A 16,553-nucleotide genomic window follows, 5' to 3' on the forward strand; every position below is an offset into this window, starting at 1 on the left:
CAGGTTTTGCATCATTGCACATTTTCTGAACAACAAGATGTATGACACTCTAATGCCCAGCATTATTTATCAGCTGGCTGTAATCCTCAGCAATTTCCAAAAAATAAACACACACACACACACACACACACACACACACACACACACACACACACACACACATATATATATATATATATATATATATATATATATATATATATATACATACATATACAAGTGTGTGTGTGTATATATATATACATATATATATATATATATATATATATATATATATATATATATATATATATATATATATATGGGTCTACTTCACTTTACTAAAATCTCATTTCACTGAAGTTCATTTCACTCAGACCAAATCACCTAAAGTTCACAACACTGAAAACTTCATTTCACGAATCTCGCTCGGACAGCTTACAATGCAACATTTCACAAGACTAAATGGGAAACCAAAGACAAACAAACTTACTAAAGAAAAGCCTACCTCCTTCCACAACTTAAAAACTACTTATTTAGCCTTTTAACAGAAGCCAGACAATATAAAACCAAACTAACTCCAGGTCGCACTACAGTGGGGGTGAGAGCATATACCCTTTACTTGCCTTACAGTACTCTACACACTGCCACATCAAGTCTATAGTTTACAATTCAGTGAAATGAGATTCAGTGAAATGAATTTTCAGTAATTTGAACTTTAGTTGAGTTGGCCTCAGTGAAATGAATGTCAGTGAAATGGGATTTTGGTGACGTGAAGTAGACCCACATATATAAATATATATATATATAAAGTGAAGCAAAATCAGAACATTTTACAAAATCTTAGACAATTACTTAAGTATCTTCTCACCTGAGTTCACTTCCTGAAGACAATATGTGAAAAGGGTCCATCTGGATTGGTGCTAATAACTTTTAACCCAGTTAATAAATAAATAAATATAAATCACTCAATCAATAAATAAATAAATACATAATCATATCTGTGTGTGATCTATAACAATTAGATTATGTCAGCCCGTTACTGGTACACATAGGATCATAAAACAAACAAAAACGATTTTTAAACAATACTGCGAGTGCTAGTCCATTACTATTGCCCATAGGATCATAAAATTAAAAACTGAATTTTAAATAAAACTGCAAGCAGCTTCTTGCTCATGTGCAGTTTTTAAGCAGTACAGGTCACCGCTGCATACTGGATCATAAAACAAAAAATAATTTTAAACAACACTGCAAGTGCCAGCCCTTCATCACTGCCCATAGGATAATAAAACCAAAAACTGAATTTGAAATCAAACTGCGAGCAGCTTGTAAGCAGTACGGGTCATAGCTGCATACTGCTTGGAGCATAAACACAGACAGTGCTATACAACATAGTTTTGTTGGAATGCAGCTACTTGTTTCTTGCACTATTTAAGAAAAATGCAGATATTGTCAGTTTCTGTTGCATTCAGCAAGCAAGCTAAATAAAATGAGTTAACTTTCAAGAAAACTGTTGTATGTTTAGATAGCCTGGCCAGTGCACAGGGTGACCAATGGTCCCTGCATGGCTATCTGAATTACTCCTATTATAATCCATCATTTTACACACACACACACACACACACACACACACACACACACACACACACACACACACATTTATGATCCCGGATGACATGGTATGATCATGATCATTATATATATATATTTGATTATCTTTCCCAAGGTTTTTTCTGCATTACATCCTTGGGGTATGATCAACTCCACTCAAATTCCCAAACACACCATATTTCTGTTACAAACTAAAAATGAAAGTGAAGCTTCACCCATTGCAAATGCAAAACAGGGGTACTTACATGCAATTCAAGAATACCCTAGCCCACATACAATAACACTGTGAATGAAAATCTGTAGCTACTTTTAACTACAAATAAAACACACCTGCATAAATTTTGCCCTGCAGGATTAGGAAACTTGGTTCATGTAAAGAAGACATCAGTACTTGAGATGGATGTATATAAAAACAGATCTATTTAAATTGTATAAAGCACAATATTAGCCCATTTGGCTTTGTACTATCAAAACAGAAAAAAAACAAACAGTGCATTCATAACAGTGACTAGTCCACACAGCCTTTATAGAGCACAGGTTGTCTTATAACTAGAAAGAATATTATAGGTTTCCCAGGCCCCAAATAAATCCAAGACTGCTGGCCGCTACCAGGTCATGCTTTCAGCTCTAAAATCAGATAGTTCCACAAGGTATAATCCATAGGTTTATAGATGTTATCTCCAAATGAGGACATTCTCAAACCAAACATCAAGGTTTACCTTTCAAATAATCATTCAATGAAGAACTAATATGAATTTAGCCCTTCAGGCTACTCCCTTTTTCACTTTAGTAATTGGCAGTTAAGACCTTGTGATGTAGCTATTTGCTGTGAGAATGTTTCTGCATGCTGTAAATTTTGAGAATGCATTTAAAGTTTAAAGGTGCTCATACACTTTCCATAACCACCATGCTACAACTGGTACAGTCTAGCTTTCTGTCTGTCTATCTATCTGTCTATCTATCTATCTATCTATCTATCTATCTATCTATCTATCTATCTATCTATCTATCTATCTATCTATCTCTATAGTTACATATTGGGTATAGAACATGTGTAGCATGCCTCTAAAATGACTTGTGCATGGGACACTCTCACAGAAGTCTACCTGGAAACTTGCATAAATTGCTTAGAGAATATGGCACTGCTAATTGCCAATTACTGTTGCATAAAATGAGTTATCCAGCAAACAGCAAACCAAATGTGATGTTTTCATTTGGAGGTTCTAGAAATATTAAGCATAGGCTTCCCTGGAGGAGCCTGGATGCATGGAGTTCAACAGTCCAGTCAGGACCTTTTCTTCTTTAGTATACCTAGTGAAAATACCTGCAGCACACACATGGAATCTGGGCATGATTGAAGCCTACAGCAAAGAACTTTCTAAAAACAGCTTATCTGCTGAAATGGCTGTCCAAGACTTTGTATACAAGATGGGATGAACTTAGATTGACGAATTATGACATACTAAAAAAAGACATAAAATACAGAAGAAGAGCAGATATCAGGCATCATTTATCTCCTTTAAACCTGTATTTTTATAAGGGAGAGGGGGCCCCCCAGATGTGTTTTTGTGATTTGTTTAAGCAACTACGATTGCTGAATACAGAGTTTTTTCAGTGCTGGCACAAGTTGCTCAGTGCAGGTACACACAACACTGAAGAAGTGCCTGCTTAGCCATTTTGTTTTTTACAATGTGTAGATGTACTTAATACAACAGAAATATTTAGTTGCACACTATGTCAGAAATACTCACTCACATTGTTTGTGTGTGCTTGATACTGTGCAGAATTACCTAATACCACTGAAATACCTACAATTCAGCTCCTATAGATATCCAACATTTATAGAAACCCTATACTGGACAAGAACCTCCTTATATTTTGTAACAGCTTTTCCATCTTCTTTTTTCTATGTCACTCTGCACAAAAGAACTTCATTTGTTTTGTCCCTCCCCCCAACCTTATGGTTCAAAAAGTCTTGCACTGATGCTTCATTTCTCTGTGCAAACTACCCAACGGTACTATGTTATACTGCATCACGGAATGTGCACCATTTGTGAGTGGAGAATTACTATGTTATATCACATCACAGAATGTGCACCATTTGTGAGTGGAGAATTACTATGTTATATCACGTCACAGAATGTGCACCATCTGTGAGTAGAGAATTACTATGTTATATCACATCACAGAATCTGCACCATTTGTGAGTGGAGAATTACTATGTTATATCACATCACAGAATGTGCACCATTTGTGAGTGGGAATTACTATGTTATATCACATCACAGAATGTGCACCATTTGTGAGTGGAGAATTACTATGTTATATCACATCACAGAATGTGCACCATTTGTGAGTGGAGAATTACTATGTTATATCACATCACAGAATGTGCACAATTTGTGAGTGGAGAATTACTATGGCCTCCAAAGTGATCTGCCACCATAATTCTCTGTACTCCAAACATTCCTCCCATAAACCCCCTCTGCCACTCTTTTCCACCCTTTCTATCACAAAAAATGTATAGCATGCATTTTCACAACTTTTTTTATGTTTGTACAATGCATTAGTCTATTTGTTTCTAGGTCATACATATGTTCATATACCCTTCTCCTGAGCTTGCGGTGTCTTCCCTATAGAGAATGCTTCACAGGTTTGACATTTCATTAAATATACAAGCCCAGAGGAGTCACAATTATAAAAATACTTGCCTTCCAGGGTGACACCCCTGCTTTCCAAATACACACTTTCTGCATTGCTAATGTAAGCACACTGCTGACAATGTCCACATTTGAACGTTCCTCTCCTTTTTCTCCGTCTCTGAACTTCTTGGTTTGTACCATTTTCCATTAAAAGTTTTAAGTTACTTGAATTCTTATAAACTATTAGATTTTCATTCTTTAGTTTCTCTAAGTCAGTGAATGCTAAAAATGTATTCCATTCCTTATCTATAAGTTTGTCTTACCATTTTTGTACAAGCATTATACTCCAAGATGAGTGCACTGCCAAAATTGTCATTTGCCTTTTTTACTGGACCTACAGTATCAAATACTGGTAATCCTAATATTGGCTTAAAGTCATTTGGTCTCCTTTCTGTCACTTCAGTCTCAATTTTGTCTATCATATCATCTGGGTATTTCCTCGTCCTAAACATTTTCCTTAGTAACCTTTTTTCCATTTCAAAGTCGTTGTCTCTGGACGTCATCCTGCAGGCCCTAATACATTGTCCTTTAACTATATTTTTCTTGGAGTACAAAGAGTGAGGACTTTCAAAGTGCAAATAAGAGTTAGAATAGGTACTCTTTCTATACACCCTGGAATGTGAGTTTTCCTTGTATATTTCTATATCCAAGTACTCCAACTTCTCATAATTTATTCTGTAGGTAAATTCAAGAAAATCAGTACCGTTGTTAATATATTCAATGAATTTTTCTATTTCTTCTTTTGGCTCTTCCCAGAGGATACATATGTCTTCCAGTAATCTTCTATAAAGTGATCAGTTGTTACTGTATATTGATTCGATTACCATCTTGACTTCCCATTTGGCTAAGACCAAGTTGACATAGGTGAGTGGAGAATTACTATGTTATATCACATCACAGAATGTGCACCATTTGTGAGTGGAGAATTACTATGTTATATCACATCACAGAATGTGCACCATTTGTGAGTGGACAATTGCTGTGGTATATCACATCACAGAATGTGCACCATTTGTGAGTGGAGAATTACTATGGTATATCACATCACGGAATGTGCACCATCTGTGAGTGGATAATTACTATGTTATATCACATCACAGAATGTGCACCATTTGTGAGTGGAACATTACTATGTTATATCTCATCATAGAATGTGCACCATTTGTGAGTGGAGAATTACTATGGTATATCACATCACGGAATGTGCACCATCTGTGAGTGGATAATTACTATGTTATATCACATCACAGAATGTGCACCATCTGTGAGTGGATAATTACTATGTTATATCACATCACAGAATGTGCACCATTTGTGAGTGGAGAATTACTATGGGTATATCACATCACAGAATGTGCACCATTTGTGAGTGGAACATTACTATGTTATATCTCATCATAGAATGTGCACCATTTGTGAGTGGGAATTACTATGTTATATCACATCACAGAATGTGCACCGTTTGTGAGTGGAGAATTACTATGTTATATCACATCACAGAATGTGCACCATTTGTGAGTGGAGAATTACTATGGTATATCACATCACGGAATGTGCACCATCTGTGAGTGGATAATTACTATGTTATATCACATCACAGAATGTGCACCATTTGTGAGTGGATAATTACTATGGTATATCACATCACGGAATGTGCACCATTTGTGAGTGGGAATTACTATGTTATATCACATCACAGAATGTGCACCATTTGTGAGTGGAGAATTACTATGGTATATCACATCACGGAATGTGCACCATCTGTGAGTGGATAATTACTATGTTATATCACATCACAGAATGTGCACCATCTGTGAGTGGATAATTACTATGTTATATCACATCACAGAATGTGCACCATTTGTGAGTGGAACATTACTATGTTATATCTCATCATAGAATGTGCACCATTTGTGAGTGGGAATTACTATGTTATATCACATCACAGAATGTGCACCGTTTGTGAGTGGAGAATTACTATGTTATATCACATCACAGAATGTGCACCATTTGTGAGTGGAGAATTACTATGATACATCACATCACATGGTGTTCATATTTTTTCTGTGCACTTCATACCATGATTCTTATTGTGGACAGCATTGACTATATCTAATGTGTCAGGGGCTTATCCTTTAAATGTATGTGATCATACACCAGCCATTGTAGCTTTACAGTTTGCCCAAATAGTTATACGCTCTGCAATTACAGTTTCTGCAAGTACTTTTCACATTGAAAGCACAGGATCACTTTGCATGCATGCATTTCATGGAATGCATTAGTACTGCTTGGCACATAATTAATTACAGGTTCACCACAAGCCTGTGTCCTCCTCTGTGTGTTTATTTGTGGCTTCAAAAATACAAGCCCATGGAGCTTCTATGATTATTAAATGTGCTTTACTACATTTTATTGTAAATGAAGAGGTTCTTCAAGCATATCTATGTTTTCAAGTGTGTATAAGTAAATAGAGCTACAGAGGTATGCATTTATTCTGTGTTTATATGCATTACAATTGCATATATCCCATGTGCCTCTGATACAAGAGGTTTGGGAAGTCACTCAGTGGAAGTTCTAGTTTTGCTGGAGTTTTCATTTTGATTTTACATATATGTGTCTTTGAAATTATGGGCTTTCTATGCCTATATCTATTTTATGTGTTCATTAGCAGCTGCAGAAGTGGAAGTGGCATTTCACAATCTTTACAGTTATTTCTTCTGCCTTTAAATATATTTCTCATATTTTTCTGTGTCAGAATTTGTTGCCCAGTGTTTAGAAAATAAAAATGTATTTTCATTTTCAGGCAGGAATCAGTATCATGAACAGTTTCTCCTGCAAAAATATTAATGCAGAGATTTGAATAGAGTACATTTATATTTCCAGCAATATGCATATGTTGTTTGTTTTAAGCTTTGTCCAAAAACACAAAACAATAAATGCCAAATACTTACTTCATTTTATTTCATTTTATTTTATGTTACATTTGTTAGCAGGGTAGGTGGGCATGTCTGAGGAGCCTTTCCAGCCATGAACCAGGCAAAACATGTCAGTAGGACAGAAGAATAATTAAAAAAATGTTTACCTAGAAAGATGTTCACATTGCACTATAAAGTTGGCAATAGTCTGTCTGAATAATCTTGTCAGTGCATCATGTAAAATTATCAGCATTATTGTTCCCAAGATATTTTAGAATGGCTTCACCTTTCTATGGCCCAAGTCTACCTTTGATTCCTTGTACTACAATACTATTTTACTAAATGAAAAAAAAAAAAAAAAAAAAAAAAAACAATCATGATAATATAGCTTCCAGTTCATTTAAACTGTTTCTGGTTACATATTTACATAGCATATGCTACAATTTGTTGCTATTTTGTTGTACGTGTTTGTAATATCATTTTGCTGTTTCTGGTCCCTAGAACATTGTGCTTGTTCATGCTTCCAGTTAAAGTGTTTTTCTTGTATTAGACTAATCTCTGAAATTATAATTTATTTTTGCAGTTGACCATGATCATGAGCTAATACTGGGCAATAAATTACCAACTACATGCTGCAACCGTACAACTAACAGCAAACAAAAACAAAGACACATTGTAGAGTTGCTAGTATCAGTATATTGCAACTCTGGTTCAAGAATTACTAGATGTGGAGTCCTGCATATGTGTTTATTTAATTTTTGATTGATCAATTAGTCTCACTGGGCTCATAAAGGAACCATTATTAAAAAAATGAAGTTTTGTTTCATGGTTTAGCACTGCAGAGTTCTGCTCATAAAATCAGCAATAAATATTTTACTTTATTTATTTACTTATGTCTTTTTTGTCAGTGTTGCTCCCAGTAGGCTTGTGGTCTATTTTCAGGGAAGACCAAAGGAGGTATTTAATTTTGACTAGGGCAAATTTGGCTAGGGCAGCAGGGAAATTCCCAAAACTAATAAAACAAAAAGCACTGGAAACACAAAAAACTTGAAAATCAAGAAAATGGCACTAGGTAAAATTGCCGAACCACATTTAATAATCAACTAAATTAAGTGCTTTCATCTTGGTACAACGACTTCCTGATTATAACAAACACACCAACAATCCCTTCTTTTATACAAATACATCAACACTAGCAACCAATTAACATCATTTTATTAAATAGTAAAAAACTTTGAATTATATTTACTGATGTTGACTGTAATAGAAAAATATAATAATCATACTAAAATTAACAATAAACATTCTCATTTAAAGCACCACCAAGAAATCTTTACATAAAATAAGCAACTTTCAGCCTAAGCACACTGCTTAATGACACCTATTCAACTATTCATTTAGTCCAGGGGGTTCAGAGGCATTAGTATTGATCTGCCACTTAAGGTCCCCCCCAGGACCCCAAGTCCACATGGTCAACAACAAAAAATTTAAAATATTACCCCAGAAAATTTTTATGTTTGTATAACACATTAGTTTCAGCTTTTGTCTTTATATCATATACATGTTGGTATACTCTATTCCTCAAAGCTTTTTTAATTTCTCCTACATAAAAGCTTTCACATAATTGTCATAAAATGCAGACTACACCTTTTGTAAAACAATAGTATTTATACATAGGTTTTATCATACCAAAACCTTTTATACAGATGCAGTCAGCTTTCAAAATGTATTTACATTGAGCACAGTGCCCACATTTTTCATAGCATCCCTCTTCAACTTAGAACTTGACCACTCAAGCAGCATTTTAATGCTCACATCCTTCCTACATACATTTCTAGGTTCATTTCCGACTATAGCAAGATGTTCATGATCTACATGAAAAACAGTCCAGTTTCTATATATAATATCCTTAATGTCAAAATAGTGTAAGTTAAATGGGAGAATCAAGGCTCTCTGGAACCCACTGTCTGTACATTGGTGGACCTGACCACTAGTACTTAACCTCTTCCCTAATAACGGTATAAAAACCCATTTGTCTTTTTATTTTCACCTCATTCATGATGTCCTAGACAAAAGGCTCAGGGTATCCCCTCTGTACAAACATCTGTAAAAGCTTCAAACATTCTTCCTGAAACATAAACTCCTCAGATATCATCCCAGCCAACCTTGCATATTGTCCTTTGACTAATGATTTTTTCTGATATAGCTGACGCCAGCTGGCATAATGTAATGAATTCAAATCAGTTGGCTTCCTATGTAGGGATGACTGAAACTGTCTAGTACTATATTTCTTAAAAATAGTAACATCCTAATAGTTGATCCTGTCCATATTAACTATCATAGTAAATTTCAGAAACTGGGTAGTCAAATTCAAATAGTTATAAAAATCTGTCAGCATGTCTAGGTCATCTTTCCAAAATACTACAATATCATCAAGGTAATGTCCATATAAAGCCCAACAATCCCAGTATTGGAAACTAAGGACAAAAAGAGCTTCCCATTGGGCTAACACAATATTAGCAAACATGGGGACACAAACAGCCCCAATAGCAACACTCTTAACTTGTTTAAAAATGTGATTCTCAAAAATCAAAAAGTTGTTTTCAAGAACTAGTGCTATAAGTATCCTGATGGCAAGTATACTTGTATATCAAGCTCTGAATTACCACATAGGAAATTATAAAACCATTCTAGCCCCTGTTGATAAGGAATCACTGAAAATATGTCACAGGCATCAACTGTGACCATAATTAAATCATCACTGCATACCTCTTTGGGCACCTTAGATAAAAAGTCCCAAGAATCTCGGTATTAGTAGGGACATCAGTCTAAAACACCATTTATCTTATGATTTACAAACTTAGCAATAGGAAATGACTTTGATGACTTGGCACCCACAGTGGCATGTAGGAGGGGATTTTACACACTTTTATGTATTTTTGGGATTCCGAAGATGGTAGGGATACAAGGGTGGGGTACTTTAAGGAAGTCATGCTCCTCGACAGAAATTTGTCCATTTAACAACAGTTTTTTCAACATTAAATCAATGTTACGATAAGCAATATTTAACTCTTTTATTGAAACTTCCTCATACATAGTGTACAGGATAGAAAACACCCTGTTGATGTAAGCATTAGAGTCGATAACAATAATGACCCCACCCCTGTCTGGTTTCATTACTCTGATTCCCTTATCCAAACTGATGTTACCAAGTAGTTGGGCCTCCCTAGTAGATAAGTTCACACCCCTCTCACAACCATGTTCCTTCCTGAGTAACAACCTTAAGTCAAATTCACATATATTTTAAATATGTTAATAATGGGCTCAATAGGAGGGTAAATACACTAGATCTTTTTAAGTTCAGACAAGTGTGGGCAGTACATAGATCTGAAAATCCCTTAAAAAAAAAATCCAAAATGTAATTTCCTTACAAAATGTTTTAAATGTATAATAGTTTCCTCTGTGTTCACTTTCTGGGTACGGATAACGTTCAGGCCCTTTTCAAGTAAATTCACCCATTCAGTAGTGATACACGCCTGACTGAAATAATAGATCTTGAAATCTCCCTTAGAGTTGTAAATAATTGTACACACCCCCTCGATATGTTCAGCCGTATCTAATTGAACCTCCTTCTCCCTCTCCCCGCCCCTTCTCCATCTGCTAGGATGGGTAATGGTAGGGTGCATGACTCATATCCTACAATGCTCCTGACCTTTGATTCATTAACCTCTCCAATCTTGTCAGAGGGGGAGCAACTAAAGGGTCAGAGTCCATAACAGGATTCTCACCATTCTCATCATTATTGCTGACAACATGCCCTTCACAATAATCACCATTTTGCCTCTGTTGCTGTTGGCCCTCCGGTGGAGCAGGATTAGCCCGCCCATTATTATTGTCCCTTTTATCCCTCAGTAACTTCTTTTCTTCTTTGATTTTAAGTTCAACAATATTCTTGTCCACATAGTTAACTGCAGCCTTATATTCATTATTCTTACTATCAAACAATAAGTCCATGTGTATAGTGTTATCAGTTCTACTAATCTCTGCATTTACATTTTACATTTTGCTATCATTGTCCTTAATTAAAACATTCCAACAACTTGCAGCCATGTTTATTAAATAGCACCAGTAACTCAGGATATAAAGATGAATCTTTCAGTAGACCGGTCAGGTACATTCACGTACAAAGCCCTTTTGATACATACTCACGCCTCAAACATTCTTTGAGATAACAGTTTTCCAACTGTAATATTTTGTACTTAAAAACAAGGTCACGGAAAGCTTTAATTTGTTGGTCCAGTGTTCTGAAACTATTAACTTCAGCAGTCGCTTCAGTCTTCCATTGCTGTCCTTCCTTTAAACAGTCTCTAAAGGAGAAATGAGCTGAAAAGTCATCAGACCCTCCACGAACCTTCCAATTGGAGGAACCTACTGCTTCACTGTAAGAATTAAAGGGACCTGATGTAGAATTCGCAGGCAGATTTTCCCTTTGTGCAGGAATAATGAATGAAATATTAGTCCCTTGAGAATTGCATGATCCACTGTGTAAATCAATGGAAACATTACTTCTCCCATTCTGATTATATAAAATGGCCACTTTTTGTGAAAGCTCATTCACCAACATGGTAAGAGTTCCAGTTGAGGCTACAACATCCTGATAGCCTGAATGTGGAAGACAATCACTCCCCTTGTCTCCTTCCATATGACAGACTAAGAAAACAAAAAGCAATGGAAACAAAAAAATTGAAACATAAGAAAATGGGACTAGGTAAAATTGCCGAACCACGTTTAATAATCAACTAAATTAAGCACTTCCATCCTGGTAAAACAGACTTCCTGAGAATAACAAACACACCAACATCCCTTCTTTTATACAAATACATCAACACTAGTAACCAACTGATCAATTAACATATTTTTTAAATGATAAAAAACTTTGCATTATATCTACTAATGTAGACTACAACAGAAAAATTAAAATAATCATACTAAAATTAGCAATAAACTTTCTTATTTAAAGCACCACCAAGAAATCTTTACATAAAATAATCAGCTTTCAGCCTAAGCACACTGCTTAATGACACCCGTTCATTTAGTCCAGGGGGTTCAGAGGCATTAGTACTGATATGACACTTTAGCTCTTTGTATTCCATATAGTCATCAGTAGGTACCCCCCAGACCCCAAGTCCACATGGTCAACAACAAAAAATTTAAAATAATACTGCAGAAATTTTTTTATATGTTTGTATAACACATTAGTTTCAGCTTTTGTCTTTATATCATATACATGTTGGTATACTCTGTTCTTCAAAGCTTTTTTAGTTTTTCCTACATAAAAACTTTCAAATAATTGTCATAAAGCAATGTAGACTACACCTTTTATAAAACAATAGTATTTATACATAGATTTTATCATACCAAAACCATTTACACAGATGCAGTCAGCTTCCAAAATGTATTTACATTGAGCACAGTGCCCGCATTTTTCATAGCATCCCTCTTCAACTTAGAACGTGACCTCTCAAGCAGCATTTTAATGCTCACATCCTTCCTACATACATTTCTAGGTTCATTTCTGACTATAGCAAGATGTTCATGATCTACATGAAAAACAGTCCAGTTTCTATATATAATATCCTTAATGTCAAAATAGTGTAAGTTAAATGGGAGAATCAAGGCTCTCTGGAACCCACTGTCTGCACATTGGTGGACCTGACCACTAGTACTTAATCTCTTCCCATTTGTCTTTTTATTTTCACCTCATTCATGATGTCCTAGACAAAAGGCTCAGGGTATCCCCTCTGTACAAACATATGTAAAAGCTTCAAACATTCTTCCTGAAACATCAACTGAGATATCATCCTAGCCAGCCTTACATATTGTCCTTTGACTAATGATTTTTTCAGACATAGCTGATGCCAGGTAGCATAATGTAATAAATAATTCAAATAGGCTGGCTTCCTGTATAGGGATGACTGAAACTGTCTAGTACTATATTTCTTAAAAATAGTAACATCCAAATAGTTGACCCTGCTCATATTCACCATCATAGTATATTTCAGAAACTGGGTAGTCGAATTCAAATAGTTATAAAAATCAGTCAGCTTGTCTAGATTATCCTTCCAAAATACTGCAGTATCATCAAGGTAATGTCCATATAAAGCTCAACGATCCCAATATTGGGATCTAAGGACAAAAAGAGCTTACCATTGAGCTAACATAATATTAGCAAATATGGGGACACAAACAGCCCTCATAGCAACACCCTTAACCTGTTTAGAAATTTGATTCTCAAAAATCAAAAAGTTGTTGTCAAGAACTAGCACCATAAGTGTCCTGATGGTAAGTATACTTGCATGATCTAACTCTGAATTACCACATAGGAAATCATAAAACCATTCTAGCCCCTGTTGATGAGGAATCACTGAAAATAAGTCACAAACATCGTGTGACCATAATTAAATCATCATTGTACTCCTCCGTGGACATGTCATTTTAGAATGGCTTCACCTTTCTACGTCCTGAGTCTACCTCTGAGTTGTTGTACAGTGATACTATTTTACAAAAAAAAAAAAAAAATAAAGCAATCATGATAATATAGCTTCCAGTTCATTTAAACTGTTTCTGGTTACATATTTACATAGCATATGCTACAATTTGTTGCTATTTTATTGTACATGTTTGTGCTATCATTTTGCTGTTTCTGGTCCCTAGAACATTGTGCTTGTTCATGCTTCCAGTTAAAGTGTTTTTCTTTTATTAGACTAATCTCTGAAATTATAATTTATTTTTGCAGTTGACCATGATCATGAGCTAATACTGGGCAATAAATTACCAAATACATACTGCAACTGTACAACTAACAGCAAACAAAAACAAAGACACATCGTAGAGTTGCTAGTATTAGTACATTGCAACTCTGGTTCAAGAATGACTACATGTGGAGTTCTGCATATGTGTTTATTTAATTTCTGGTTGATTGGTTCATCTCACTGGGCTCATAAGGGAACCATTATTAAAAAATGAAGTTCTGTTTCATTATTTAGCACATACAGGGTTTTGCTCATAAAATCAGCAATATTTTTTTTATTTTATTTATTTACTTATGTCATTTTTTGTCAGTGTTGTTCTCACTAGGTGTGTGGCCTATTTTCAGGGGAGACCCAAGGAGGTATTTAATTTTGACTAGGGCAAATTTGGCTTGGGCAGCAGGGAAATTGCTCAAACTATTTTTGGTCCATGGGTTTCATTTCCAGTGTGAATGTAGCTGCGACAGACAGAGTAGTGATGGATGGGGAGGTATGACAAGAAAAGAAGCTACTGGAAAGTAATCAGAGTTGCAGTATTCTGTAGATTCCTATTTGCAGGACATTACATTATTACCCTACAGTCAGGAGTTTTTGGTGATAAAATGCTGATAGATTTCATTCAACGACAAGGTCTGGATGATGATTTTGCCCTGTCATGACGTGATGTAGTAGGAAGCTATGTATCAAAAAAACCAAAAAAGCACTGGGATAGCCATAACCCCGATCTCACATTTATTAAATAAGCACCAAAAGTTAAAAGACTCCACTAAGCTATGTATCAATGTCAGATACATGAGATGAAGAGCAATGCCAACTGTGAGGATTTATAAAATGACATGGATGGTATGAAAGAAGAAAACGTAAGCAGCGATGTGTTATAACGACAAAGGAATGACACAGTTATGGCTACTGCTTCAAATGGTGATAAACAGGAAAAGGCTGCAGTTAAGCAGAGGTCATAATCCATGAGGTCTTTTATACATCTTGGAAAAGAAAGTATTTGTGAAAAAATATGCTTATTCTTGGAATGAGTTTGCTTTTACAGCAAATAATATATTATGAAGAAAAATACTTTGCATTCAGTTTTGAACAAAGGATATTGAGGTAGCTGATGTAAGACAATATTGAGAATCTGTTTGCAACACAGTGAGTAAAAACATAAAGGCAGTGCAAAGTTATGACTTTAGCATGGAAATGTCTTATGATTTTGCAATAAATAGAAAATAAACTGTGACATTTAGACTATATTTAATAATAAACAGGAATACAGGAGTACATAAATATTGAGTTAGCCAAAGACTTACTTTTTCTCCAGATCTCATGAACACTTAATACATGGTTATGTCAGATGGCGTTGTCAACATTGTGGGGAGAGGGGGCATTTGATAACTGTAAGATGTAACGTCAGAAATGTCATAGACCAGGGCAATTTGGGGTCGACTGTGGGCTGGATTCCATAAAGCTCACCAAATCTGATGCATTAGACCTATATCAGCACAAAACTTGTAGATAATATTGTAATATGTTAAAGTACAACAAGAAACTCAGAATAGCTCAGCACACAACAGAGTATCACAGTATCAATAGTGCACTATATAAATGCATAAGTAATCCATAATTATTAAGAAATGATTGTCCAATCACATTGTACAGTACCAAAGTTATGTAAAGATGATCACAATTCAAGAATTCTGATAGTCGTATAGAAATATATATACAACAGAATCTGTACAGTAAGGTTAAGGACAGCTATGGAATGCAACTAACTCTGTTACGATAACAAAAAAAAAAATTAAGAATGCCAACTATCCCAATGTAAGCTGGGCATTCATAACATAAATTTTCAGGAGTAGACGCAGAAACATCTCAGACACCTATAGATATTTACAGAAAGCTCAGAGACCAGTATGGATATCTACATAATTAATGCAGGTAATAAAATATATCGTCTTGGTCTTAGGGGTTCTGAAGGAATCGGTAAATTTTCTAATGAAAAAATTAAAGGTGAAGGGCAACCATGGCCACATCGCTATAATTAAAATTGCTAACAATGAGTTCAGGACATGTGTGGGGGTTCAGGACATGTGTGGGGGTTCAGGACATGTGTGGGGAACACAAGTAATTCATACACTCAAGGAAAGTGGGAGATTGAAAAGAAAAGAAGAGGGACACGCAAGAGGGATGTTTGAATTGGAAAATCTGAGGGAATGTCAGAAGCACAATGGCAATTTTGGTGGAAATAGGTCCCATTTTTTTAAAGAATAGAATTAAAGGTAAACATAGGAAAGAGGAGATGAAGGTCATCACAGCAGGTATACCCATAGAACAAATGATTGGAAGAAACAGTAAGGACAGGTAAGTTACAGCACACTGCACAACACAGGAAATGGAAAGATGACAACCATGGTGGGGGTGTATACCAGCCATGATGAAATGCAGAAAAACATATCTGCCTATGCATTATCATGTTAAGACTTGTTGCAAACTGTGTGGCAGTCATACCTGGACGTGTATGGCCAATGGTAAATGTGTGT

The 16,553-nt window shown here is 35.4% G+C and overlaps 1 protein-coding gene across 1 annotated transcript in view; it reads left to right on the top strand.

Annotated features, from left to right (window-relative positions):
* The window catches only part of TFAP2A (transcription factor AP-2 alpha), an 81,887-nt gene extending 68,094 nt beyond the window's left edge, over positions 1–13,793 (top strand). The window contains exon 9 of the mRNA XM_044065243.1: positions 7,794–13,793. The gene's annotated coding sequence lies outside the window, so the exon portion shown is untranslated. The remainder of the gene's footprint in view (positions 1–7,793) is intronic.
* Positions 13,794–16,553: the final 2,760 nt, after the last annotated feature.

Source organism: Protopterus annectens, chromosome 3.part0, assembly GCF_019279795.1.
Source record: "Protopterus annectens isolate FY-2018-M chromosome 3.part0, PAN1.0, whole genome shotgun sequence".
In the NCBI taxonomy this organism is placed as follows: domain Eukaryota; kingdom Metazoa; phylum Chordata; order Ceratodontiformes; family Protopteridae; genus Protopterus; species Protopterus annectens.